The following is a 13,059-nucleotide window of genomic DNA, read 5'->3' as shown; positions in this document are numbered from 1 at the left end:
AAGGTATGTGTATGGCAAAAGTCACTAAGACCTCAACTGAGCTATGTTTGCATGGTTACACAAGGTTAAGTATCAATATTTTTCTGTCATCATGATTGCATGAAATGAAGAGAAAAGATGTGTTTTATACTGTAAATATATCCATTACAAACCCTTAATCATACATTTAAGTAAAAGTTTTAACAAATTGTGGTCAGGAAGCTGTTAGTTTATTTCAAATTTTCATAATAGAGTAGCATGATGGACATCATGAAAACAATATTTAAGCTGTATTTATGCACCGTGTTGTTAAATAAACATTCTCATCATTTAGAAGTTACCACTGAATACTCAACTATGTTAAGAAATGATGTTGTTTACATTTGAAATACTTAAAAACTGATAACTGCTCAAGGAAAGAAGAAAAAAGGTACTCAAACATGCTGAAACCCGGGACCTTTAGATCTTCAGTCTAACGCTCTCCCAACTGAGCTATTTTGGCAAAGTCTGTGTATGGCAAAAGTCACTAAGACCTCAACTGAGCTATGTTTGCATGGTTACACAAGGTTTAGTATCAATATTTTTCTGTCATCATGATTGCATGAAATGAAAAGAAAATATGTGTTTTATACTGTAAATATATCCATTACAAACCCTTAATCATACATTTAAGTAAAAGTTTTAACAAATTGTGGTCAGGAAGCATTGTTAGATTACTTCAAATTTTCATAATAGTTAGAGTAGCGTGACTTAAATCATGAAAACAATATTTAAGCTGTATTTATGCACCGTGTTGTTAAATAAACATTCTCATCATTTAGAAGTTACTACTGAATACTCAACTATGTTAAGAAATGATGTTGTTTAAATTTGAAATAATTAAATTCTGATCACTACTCAAGGAAAAAAGAAAAAGGCACGCAAACATGCCGAAACCAGGGACCTTTAGATCTTCAGTCTAACGCTCTCCCAACTGAGCTATTTCGGCAAGGTCTGTGTATGGCAAAAGTCACTAAGACATCAACTGAGCTATGTTTGCATGGTTACACAAGGTTAAGTATCAATATTTTTCTGTCAGCATGATTGCATGAAATGAAAAGAAAATATGTGTTTTATACTGTAAATATATCCATTACAAACCCTTAATCATACATTTAAGTAAAAGTTTTAACAAATTGTGGTCAGGAAGCATTGTTAGATTACTTCAAATTTTCATAATAGTTAGAGTAGCGAGACTTAAAACATGAAAACAATATTTAAGCTGTATTTATGCACCGTGTTGTTAAATAAACATTCTCATCATTTAGAAGTTACTACTGAATACTCAACTATGTTAAGAAATGATGTTGTTTAAATTTGAAATAATTAAATTCTGATCACTACTCAAGGAAAAAAGAAAAATGCACGCAAACATGCCGAAACCCGGGATTGAACAAGGGACCTTTAGATCTTCAGTCTAACGCTCTCCCAACTGAGCTATTTCAGCAAGGTATGTGTATGGCAAAAGTCACTAAGACCTCAACTGAGCTATGTTTGCATGGTTACACAAGGTTAAGTATTAATATTTTTCTGTCATCATGATTGCATGAAATGAAGAGAAAAGATGTGTTTTATACTGTAAATATATCCATTACAAACCCTTAATCATACATTTAAGTAAAAGTTTTAACAAATTGTGGTCAGAAAGCAGTTAGTTTATTTCAAATTTTCATAATAGAGTAGCATGATGGACATCATGAAAACAATATTTAAGCTGTATTTATACACCGTGTTGTTAAATAAACATTCTCATCATTTAGAAGTTGCCACTGAATACTCAACTATGTTAAGAAATGATGTTGTTTACATTTGAAATACTTAAAAACTGATAACTGCTCAAGGAAAGAAGAAAAAAGGTACTCAAACATGCTGAAACCCGGGACCTTTAGATCTTCAGTCTAACGCTCTCCTAACTGAGCTATTTCGGCAAAGTCTGTGTATGGCAAAAGTCACTAAGACCTCAACTGAGCTATGATTGCATGGTTACACAAGGTTTAGTATCAATATTTTTCTGTCATCATGATTGCATGAAATGAAAAGAAAATATGTGTTTTATACTGTAAATATATCCATTACAAACCCTTAATCATACATTTAAGTAAAAGTTTTAACAAATTGTGGTCAGGAAGCATTGTTAGATTACTTCAAATTTTCATAATAGTTAGAGTAGCGTGACTTACAACATGAAAACTATATTTAAGCTGTATTTATGCACCGTGTTGTTAACTAAACATTCTCATCATTTAGAAGTTACTACTGAATACTCAACTATGTTAAGAAATGATGTTGTTTAAATTTGAAATAATTAAATTCTGATCACTACTCAAGGAAAAAAGAAAAATGCACTCAGACATGCCGAAACCAGGGACCTTTAGATCTTCAGTCTAACGCTCTCCCAACTGAGCAATTTCGGCAAGGTATGTGTATGGCAAAAGTCACTAAGACCTCAACTGAGCTATGTTTGCATGGTTACACAAGGTTAAGTATTAATATTTTTCTGTCATCATGATTGCATGAAATGAAGAGAAAAGATGTATTTTATACTGTAAATATATAAATTACAAGCCCTTAATCATACATTTAAGTAAAAGTTTTAACAAATTGTGGTCAGGAAGCAGTTAGTTTTCTTCAAATTTTCATAATAGAGTAGCATGACGGACAACATGATAACAATATTTAAGCTGTATTTATGCACCCTGTTGTTAAATAAACATTCTCATCATTTAGAAGTTACCACTGAATACTCAACTATGTTAAGAAATGATGTTGTTTACATTTGAAATACTTAAAAACTGATAACTGCTCAAGGAAAGAAGAAAAAAGGTACTCAAACATGCTGAAACCCGGGACCTTTAGATCTTCAGTCTAACGCTCTCCCAACTGAGCTATTTTGGCAAAGTCTGTGTATGGCAAAAGTCACTAAGACCTCAACTGAGCTATGTTTGCATGGTTACACAAGGTTTAGTATCAATATTTTTCTGTCATCATGATTGCATGAAATGAAAAGAAAATATGTGTTTTATACTGTAAATATATCCATTACAAACCCTTAATCATACATTTAAATAAAAGTTTTAACAAATTGTGGTCAGGAAGCATTGTTAGATTACTTCAAATTTTCATAATAGTTAGAGTAGCGTGACTTAAAACATGAAAACAATATTTAAGCTGTATTTATGCACCGTGTTGTTAAATAAACATTCTCATCATTTAGAAGTTACTACTGAATACTCAACTAAGTTAAGAAATGATGTTGTTTAAATTTGAAATAATTAAATTCTGATCACTACTCAAGGAAAAAAGAAAAATGCACGCAAACATGCCGAAACCCGGGATTGAACAAGGGACCTTTAGATCTTCAGTCTAACGCTCTCCCAACTGAGCTATTTCAGCAAGGTATGTGTATGGCAAAAGTCACTAAGACCTCAACTGAGCTATGTTTGCATGGTTACACAAGGTTAAGTATTAATATTTTTCTGTCATCATGATTGCATGAAATGAAGAGAAAAGATGTGTTTTATACTGTAAATATATCCATTACAAACCCTTAATCATACATTTAAGTAAAAGTTTTAACAAATTGTGGTCAGAAAGCAGTTAGTTTATTTCAAATTTTCATAATAGAGTAGCATGATGGACATCATGAAAACAATATTTAAGCTGTATTTATGCACCGTGTTGTTAAATAAACATTCTCATCATTTAGAAGTTGCCACTGAATACTCAACTATGTTAAGAAATGATGTTGTTTACATTTGAAATACTTAAAAACTGATAACTGCTCAAGGAAAGAAGAAAAAAGGTACTCAAACATGCTGAAACCCGGGACCTTTAGATCTTCAGTCTAACGCTCTCCTAACTGAGCTATTTCGGCAAAGTCTGTGTATGGCAAAAGTCACTAAGACCTCAACTGAGCTATGATTGCATGGTTACACAAGGTTTAGTATCAATATTTTTCTGTCATCATGATTGCATGAAATGAAAAGAAAATATGTGTTTTATACTGTAAATATATCCATTACAAACCCTTAATCATACATTTAAGTAAAAGTTTTAACAAATTGTGGTCAGGAAGCATTGTTAGATTACTTCAAATTTTCATAATAGTTAGAGTAGCGTGACTTACAACATGAAAACTATATTTAAGCTGTATTTATGCACCGTGTTGTTAACTAAACATTCTCATCATTTAGAAGTTACTACTGAATACTCAACTATGTTAAGAAATGATGTTGTTTAAATTTGAAATAATTAAATTCTGATCACTACTCAAGGAAAAAAGAAAAATGCACTCAGACATGCCGAAACCAGGGACCTTTAGATCTTCAGTCTAACGCTCTCCCAACTGAGCAATTTCGGCAAGGTCTGTGTATGGCAAAAGTCACTAAGACATCAACTGAGCTATGTTTGCATGGTTACACAAGGTTAAGTATCAATATTTTTCTGTCATCATGATTGCATGAAATGAAGAGAAAAGATGTATTTTATACTGTAAATATATAAATTACAAGCCCTTAATCATACATTTAAGTAAAAGTTTTAACAAATTGTGGTCAGGAAGCAGTTAGTTTTCTTCAAATTTTCATAATAGAGTAGCATGACGGACAACATGATAACAATATTTAAGCTGTATTTATGCACCCTGTTGTTAAATAAACATTCTCATCATTTAGAAGTTACCACTGAATACTCAACTATGTTAAGAAATGATGTTGTTTACATTTGAAATACTTAAAAACTGATAACTGCTCAAGGAAAGAAGAAAAAAGGTACTCAAACATGCTGAAACCCGGGACCTTTAGATCTTCAGTCTAACGCTCTCCCAACTGAGCTATTTTGGCAAAGTCTGTGTATGGCAAAAGTCACTAAGACCTCAACTGAGCTATGTTTGCATGGTTACACAAGGTTTAGTATCAATATTTTTCTGTCATCATGATTGCATGAAATGAAAAGAAAATATGTGTTTTATACTGTAAATATATCCATTACAAACCCTTAATCATACATTTAAATAAAAGTTTTAACAAATTGTGGTCAGGAAGCATTGTTAGATTACTTCAAATTTTCATAATAGTTAGAGTAGTGTGACTTAAAACATGAAAACAATATTTAAGCTGTATTTATGCACCGTGTTGTTAAATAAACATTCTCATCATTTAGAAGTTACTACTGAATACTCAACTAAGTTAAGAAATGATGTTGTTTAAATTTGAAATAATTAAATTCTGATCACTACTCAAGGAAAAAAGAAAAATGCACGCAAACATGCCGAAACCCGGGATTGAACAAGGGACCTTTAGATCTTCAGTCTAACGCTCTCCCAACTGAGCTATTTCAGCAAGGTATGTGTATGGCAAAAGTCACTAAGACCTCAACTGAGCTATGTTTGCATGGTTACACAAGGTTAAGTATTAATATTTTTCTGTCATCATGATTGCATGAAATGAAGAGAAAAGATGTGTTTTATACTGTAAATATATCCATTACAAACCCTTAATCATACATTTAAGTAAAAGTTTTAACAAATTGTGGTCAGAAAGCAGTTAGTTTATTTCAAATTTTCATAATAGAGTAGCATGATGGACATCATGAAAACAATATTTAAGCTGTATTTATGCACCGTGTTGTTAAATAAACATTCTCATCATTTAGAAGTTCCCACTGAATACTCAACTATGTTAAGAAATGATGTTGTTTACATTTGAAATACTTAAAAACTGATAACTGCTCAAGGAAAGAAGAAAAAAGGTACTCAAACATGCTGAAACCCGGGACCTTTAGATCTTCAGTCTAACGCTCTCCCAACTGAGCTATTTTGGCAAAGTCTATGTATGGCAAAAGTCACTAAGACCTCAACTGAGCTATGTTTGCATGGTTACACAAGGTTTAGTATCAATATTTTTCTGTCATCATGATTGCATGAAATGAAAAGAAAATATGTGTTTTATACTGTAAATATATCCATTACAAACCCTTAATCATACATTTAAGTAAAAGTTTTAACAAATTGTGGTCAGGAAGCATTGTTAGATTACTTCAAATTTTCATAATAGTTAGAGTAGCGTGACTTACAACATGAAAACTATATTTAAGCTGTATTTATGCACCGTGTTGTTAACTAAACATTCTCATCATTTAGAAGTTACTACTGAATACTCAACTATGTTAAGAAATGATGTTGTTTAAATTTGAAATAATTAAATTCTGATCACTACTCATGGAAAAAAGAAAAATGCACTCAGACATGCCGAAACCAGGGACCTTTAGATCTTCAGTCTAACGCTCTCCCAACTGAGCAATTTCGGCAAGGTCTGTGTATGGCAAAAGTCACTAAGACATCAACTGAGCTATGTTTGCATGGTTACACAAGGTTAAGTATCAATATTTTTCTGTCATCATGATTGCATGAAATGAAGAGAAAAGATGTGTTTTATACTGTAAATATATCCATTACAAACCCTTAATCATACATTTAAGTAAAAGTTTTAACAAATTGTGGTCAGAAAGCAGTTAGTTTATTTCAAATTTTCATAATAGAGTAGCATGATGGACATCATGAAAACAATATTTAAGCTGTATTTATGCACTGTGTTGTTAAATAAACATTCTCATCATTTAGAAGTTCCCACTGAATACTCAACTATGTTAAGAAATGATGTTGTTTACATTTGAAATACTTAAAAACTGATAACTGCTCAAGGAAAGAAGAAAAAAGGTACTCAAACATGCTGAAACCCGGGACCTTTAGATCTTCAGTCTAACGCTCTCCCAACTGAGCTATTTTGGCAAAGTCTGTGTATGGCAAAAGTCACTAAGACCTCAACTGAGCTATGTTTGCATGGTTACACAAGGTTTAGTATCAATATTTTTCTGTCATCATGATTGCATGAAATGAAAAGAAAATATGTGTTTTATACTGTAAATATATCCATTACAAACCCTTAATCATACATTTAAGTAAAAGTTTTAACAAATTGTGGTCAGGAAGCATTGTTAGATTACTTCAAATTTTCATAATAGTTAGAGTAGCGTGACTTACAACATGAAAACTATATTTAGGCTGTATTTATGCACCGTGTTGTTAACTAAACATTCTCATCATTTAGAAGTTACTACTGAATACTCAACTATGTTAAGAAATGATGTTGTTTAAATTTGAAATAATTAAATTCTGATCACTACTCATGGAAAAAAGAAAAATGCACTCAGACATGCCGAAACCAGGGACCTTTAGATCTTCAGTCTAACGCTCTCCCAACTGAGCAATTTCGGCAAGGTCTGTGTATGGCAAAAGTCACTAAGACATCAACTGAGCTATGTTTGCATGGTTACACAAGGTTAAGTATCAATATTTTTCTGTCATCATGATTGCATGAAATGAAGAGAAAAGATGTATTTTATACTGTAAATATATAAATTACAAGCCCTTAATCATACATTTAAGTAAAAGTTTTAACAAATTGTGGTCAGGAAGCAGTTAGTTTATTTCAAATTTTCATAATAGAGTAGCATGATGGACATCATGAAAACAATATTTAAGCTGTATTTATGCACCGTGTTGTTAAATAAACATTCTCATCATTTAGAAGTTACCACTGAATACTCAACTATGTTAAGAAATGATGTTGTTTACATTTGAAATACTTAAAAACTGATAACTGCTCAAGTAAAGAAGAAAAAAGGTACTCAAACATGCTGAAACCCGGGACCTTTAGATCTTCAGTCTAACGCTCTCCCAACTGAGCTATTTTGGCAAAGTCTGTGTATGGCAAAAGTCACTAAGACCTCAACTGAGCTATGTTTGCATGGTTACACAAGGTTTAGTATCCATATTTTTCTGTCATCATGATTGCATGAAATGAAAAGAAAATATGTGTTTTATACTGTAAATATATCCATTACAAACCCTTAATCATACATTTAAGTAAAAGTTTTAACAAATTGTGGTCAGGAAGCATTGTTAGATTACTTTAAATTTTCATAATAGTTAGAGTAGCGTGACTTAAAACATGAAAACAATATTTAAGCTGTATTTATGCACCGTGTTGTTAAATAAACATTCTCATCATTTAGAAGTTACTACTGAATACTCAACTATGTTAAGAAATTATGTTGTTTAAATTTGAAATAATTAAATTCTGATCACTACTCAAGGAAAAAAGAAAAATGCACTCAGACATGCCGAAACCAGGGACCTTTAGATCTTCAGTCTAACGCTCTCCCAACTGAGCTATTTCGGCAAGGTCTGTGTATGGCAAAAGTCACTAAGACATCAACTGAGCTATGTTTGCATGGTTACACAAGGTTAAGTATCAATATTTTTCTGTCATCATGATTGCATGAAATGAAGAGAAAAGATGTATTTTATACTGTAAATATATCCATTACAAACCCTTAATCATACATTTAAGTAAAATTTTAACAAATTGTGGTCAGGAAGCAGTTAGTTTTCTTCAAATTTTCATAATAGAGTAGCATGACGGACAACATGATAACAATATCTAAGCTGTATTTATGCACCCTGTTGTTAAATAAACATTCTCATCATTTAGAAGTTACTACTGAATACTCATCTATGTTAAGAAATTATGTTGTTTAAATTTGAAATAATTAAATTCTGATCACTACTCAAGGAAAAAAGAAAAATGCACTCAAACATGCCGAAACCCGGGATCGAACCAGGGACCTTTAGATCTTCAGTCTAACGCTCTACCAACTGAGCTATTTCGGCAAGGTATGTGTATGGAAAAAGTCACTAAGACCTCAACTGAGCTATGTTTGCATGGTTACACAAGGTTAAGTATCAATATTTTTCTGTCATCATGATTGCATGAAATGAAGAGAAAAGATGTGTTTTATACTGTAAATATATCCATTACAAACCCTTAATCATACATTTAAGTAAAAGTTTTAACAAATTGTGGTCAGAAAGCTGTTAGTTTATTTCAAATTTTCATAATAGAGTAGCATGATGGACATCATGAAAACAATATTTAAGCTGTATTTATGCACCGTGTTGTTAAATAAACATTCTCATCATTTAGAAGTTACCACTGAATACTCAACTATGTTAAGAAATTATGTTGTTTACATTTGAAATACTTAAAAACTGATAACTGCTCAAGGAAAGAAGAAAAAAGGTACTCAAACATGCTGAAACCCGGGACCTTTAGATCTTCAGTCTAACGCTCTCCCAACTGAGCTATTTTGGCAAAGTCTGTGTATGGCAAAAGTCACTAAGACCTCAACTGAGCTATGTTTGCATGGTTACACAAGGTTTAGTATCAATATTTTTCTGTCATCATGATTGCATGAAATGAAAAGAAAATATGTGTTTTATACTGTAAATATATCCATTACAAACCCTTAATCATACATTTAAATAAAAGTTTTAACAAATTGTGGTCAGGATGCATTGTTAGATTACTTCAAATTTTCATAATAGTTAGAGTAGCGTGACTTAAAACATGAAAACAATATTTAAGCTGTATTTATGCACCGTGTTGTTAAATAAACATTCTCATCATTTAGAAGTTACTACTGTATACTCAACTAAGTTAAGAAATGATGTTGTTTAAATTTGAAATAATTAAATTCTGATCACTACTCAAGGAAAAAAGAAAAATGCACGCAAACATGCCGAAACCCGGGATTGAACAAGGGACCTTTAGATCTTCAGTCTAACGCTCTCCCAACTGAGCTATTTCAGCAAGGTATGTGTATGGCAAAAGTCACTAAGACCTCAACTGAGCTATGTTTGCATGGTTACACAAGGTTAAGTATTAATATTTTTCTGTCATCATGATTGCATGAAATGAAGAGAAAAGATGTGTTTTATACTGTAAATATATCCATTACAAACCCTAAATCATACATTTAAGTAAAAGTTTTAACAAATTGTGGTCAGAAAGCAGTTAGTTTATTTCAAATTTTCATAATAGAGTAGCATGATGGACATCATGAAAACAATATTTAAGCTGTATTTATGCACCGTGTTGTTAAATAAACATTCTCATCATTTAGAAGTTGCCACTGAATACTCAACTATGTTAAGAAATGATGTTGTTTACATTTGAAATACTTAAAAACTGATAACTGCTCAAGGAAAGAAGAAAAAAGGTACTCAAACATGCTGAAACCCGGGACCTTTAGATCTTCAGTCTAACGCTCTCCTAACTGAGCTATTTCGGCAAAGTCTGTGTATGGCAAAAGTCACTAAGACCTCAACTGAGCTATGATTGCATGGTTACACAAGGTTTAGTATCAATATTTTTCTGTCATCATGATTGCATGAAATGAAAAGAAAATATGTGTTTTATACTGTAAATATATCCATTACAAACCCTTAATCATACATTTAAGTAAAAGTTTTAACAAATTGTGGTCAGGAAGCATTGTTAGATTACTTCAAATTTTCATAATAGTTAGAGTAGCGTGACTTACAACATGAAAACTATATTTAAGCTGTATTTATGCACCGTGTTGTTAACTAAACATTCTCATCATTTAGAAGTTACTACTGAATACTCAACTATGTTAAGAAATGATGTTGTTTAAATTTGAAATAATTAAATTCTGATCACTACTCAAGGAAAAAAGAAAAATGCACTCAGACATGCCGAAACCAGGGACCTTTAGATCTTCAGTCTAACGCTCTCCCAACTGAGCAATTTCGGCAAGGTCTGTGTATGGCAAAAGTCACTAAGACATCAACTGAGCTATGTTTGCATGGTTACACAAGGTTAAGTATCAATATTTTTCTGTCATCATGATTGCATGAAATGAAGAGAAAAGATGTATTTTATACTGTAAATATATAAATTACAAGCCCTTAATCATACATTTAAGTAAAAGTTTTAACAAATTGTGGTCAGGAAGCAGTTAGTTTTCTTCAAATTTTCATAATAGAGTAGCATGACGGACAACATGATAACAATATTTAAGCTGTATTTATGCACCCTGTTGTTAAATAAACATTCTCATCATTTAGAAGTTACTACTGAATACTCATCTATGTTAAGAAATTATGTTGTTTAAATTTGAAATAATTAAATTCTGATCACTACTCAAGGAAAAAAGAAAAAGGCACGCAAACATGCCGAAACCAGGGACCTTTAGATCTTCAGTCTAACGCTCTCCCAACTGAGCTATTTCGGCAAGGTCTTTGTATGGCAAAAGTCACTAAGACATCAACTGAGCTATGTTTGCATGGTTACACAAGGTTAAGTATCAATATTTTTCTGTCAGCATGATTGCATGAAATGAAAAGAAAATATGTGTTTTATACTGTAAATATATCCATTACAAACCCTTAATCATACATTTAAGTAAAAGTTTTAACAAATTGTGGTCAGGAAGCATTGTTAGATTACTTCAAATTTTCATAATAGTTAGAGTAGCGTGACTTAAAACATGAAAACAATATTTAAGCTGTATTTATGCACCGTGATGTTAAATAAACATTCTCATCATTTAGAAGTTACTACTGAATACTCAACTATGTTAAGAAATGATGTTGTTTAAATTTGAAATAATTAAATTCTGATCACTACTCAAGGAAAAAAGAAAAACGCACGCAAACATGCCGAAACCCGGGATTGAACAAGGGACCTTTAGATCTTCAGTCTAACGCTCTCCCAACTGTGCTATTTCAGCAAGGTATGTGAATGGCAAAAGTCACTAAGACCTCAACTGAGCTATGTTTGCATGGTTACACAAGGTTAAGTATCAATATTTTTCTGTCATCATGATTGCATGAAATGAAGAGAAAAGATGTGTTTTATACTGTAAATATATCCATTACAAACCCTTAATCATACATTTAAGTAAAAGTTTTAACAAATTGTGGTCAGAAAGCAGTTAGTTTATTTCAAATTTTCATAATAGCGTAGCATGATGGACATCATGAAAACAATATTTAAGCTGTATTTATGCACCGTGTTGTTAAATAAACATTCTCATCATTTAGAAGTTCCCACTGAATACTCAACTATGTTAAGAAATGATGTTGTTTACATTTGAAATACTTAAAAACTGATAACTGCTCAAGGAAAGAAGAAAAAAGGTACTCAAACATGCTGAAACCCGGGACCTTTAGATCTTCAGTCTAACGCTCTCCCAACTGAGCTATTTTGGCAAAGTCTGTGTATGGCAAAAGTCACTAAGACCTCAACTGAGCTATGTTTGCATGGTTACACAAGGTTTAGTATCAATATTTTTCTGTCATCATGATTGCATGAAATGAAAAGAAAATATGTGTTTTATACTGTAAATATATCCATTACAAACCCTTAATCATACATTTAAGTAAAAGTTTTAACAAATTGTGGTCAGGAAGCATTGTTAGATTACTTCAAATTTTCATAATAGTTAGAGTAGCGTGACTTACAACATGAAAACTATATTTAAGCTGTATTTATGCACCGTGTTGTTAACTAAACATTCTCATCATTTAGAAGTTACTACTGAATACTCAACTATGTTAAGAAATGATGTTGTTTAAATTTGAAATAATTAAATTCTGATCACTACTCATGGAAAAAAGAAAAATGCACTCAGACATGCCGAAACCAGGGACCTTTAGATCTTCAGTCTAACGCTCTCCCAACTGAGCAATTTCGGCAAGGTCTGTGTATGGCAAAAGTCACTAAGACATCAACTGAGCTATGTTTGCATGGTTACACAAGGTTAAGTATCAATATTTTTCTGTCATCATGATTGCATGAAATGAAGAGAAAAGATGTATTTTATACTGTAAATATATAAATTACAAGCCCTTAATCATACATTTAAGTAAAAGTTTTAACAAATTGTGGTCAGGAAGCAGTTAGTTTTCTTCAAATTTTCATAATAGAGTAGCATGACGGACAACATGAAAACAATATTTAAGCTGTATTTATGCACCGTGTTGTTAAATAAACATTCTCATCATTTAGAAGTTACTACTGAATACTCATCTATGTTAAGAAATTATGTTGTTTAAATTTGAAATAATTAAATTCTGATCACTACTCAAGGAAAAAAGAAAAATGCACTCAAACA

General features: G+C 31.7%; 1 non-coding gene across 1 annotated transcript; it reads right to left on the bottom strand.

The window, feature by feature from the left end:
• Positions 1-8,676: 8,676 nt before the first annotated feature.
• Positions 8,677-8,749, bottom strand: TRNAF-GAA (transfer RNA phenylalanine (anticodon GAA)). Its single transcript has one exon. It is a non-coding gene; the product is annotated as a tRNA-Phe (tRNA).
• Between the last annotated feature and the right edge of the window lie 4,310 nt (positions 8,750-13,059).

This window comes from Taudactylus pleione, unplaced genomic scaffold (assembly GCF_031769625.1).
Source record: "Taudactylus pleione unplaced genomic scaffold, aTauple2 ptg000593l, whole genome shotgun sequence".
Lineage (NCBI taxonomy): Eukaryota > Metazoa > Chordata > Amphibia > Anura > Myobatrachidae > Taudactylus > Taudactylus pleione.
This window is presented reverse-complemented; position numbering and strand designations above follow the sequence as displayed.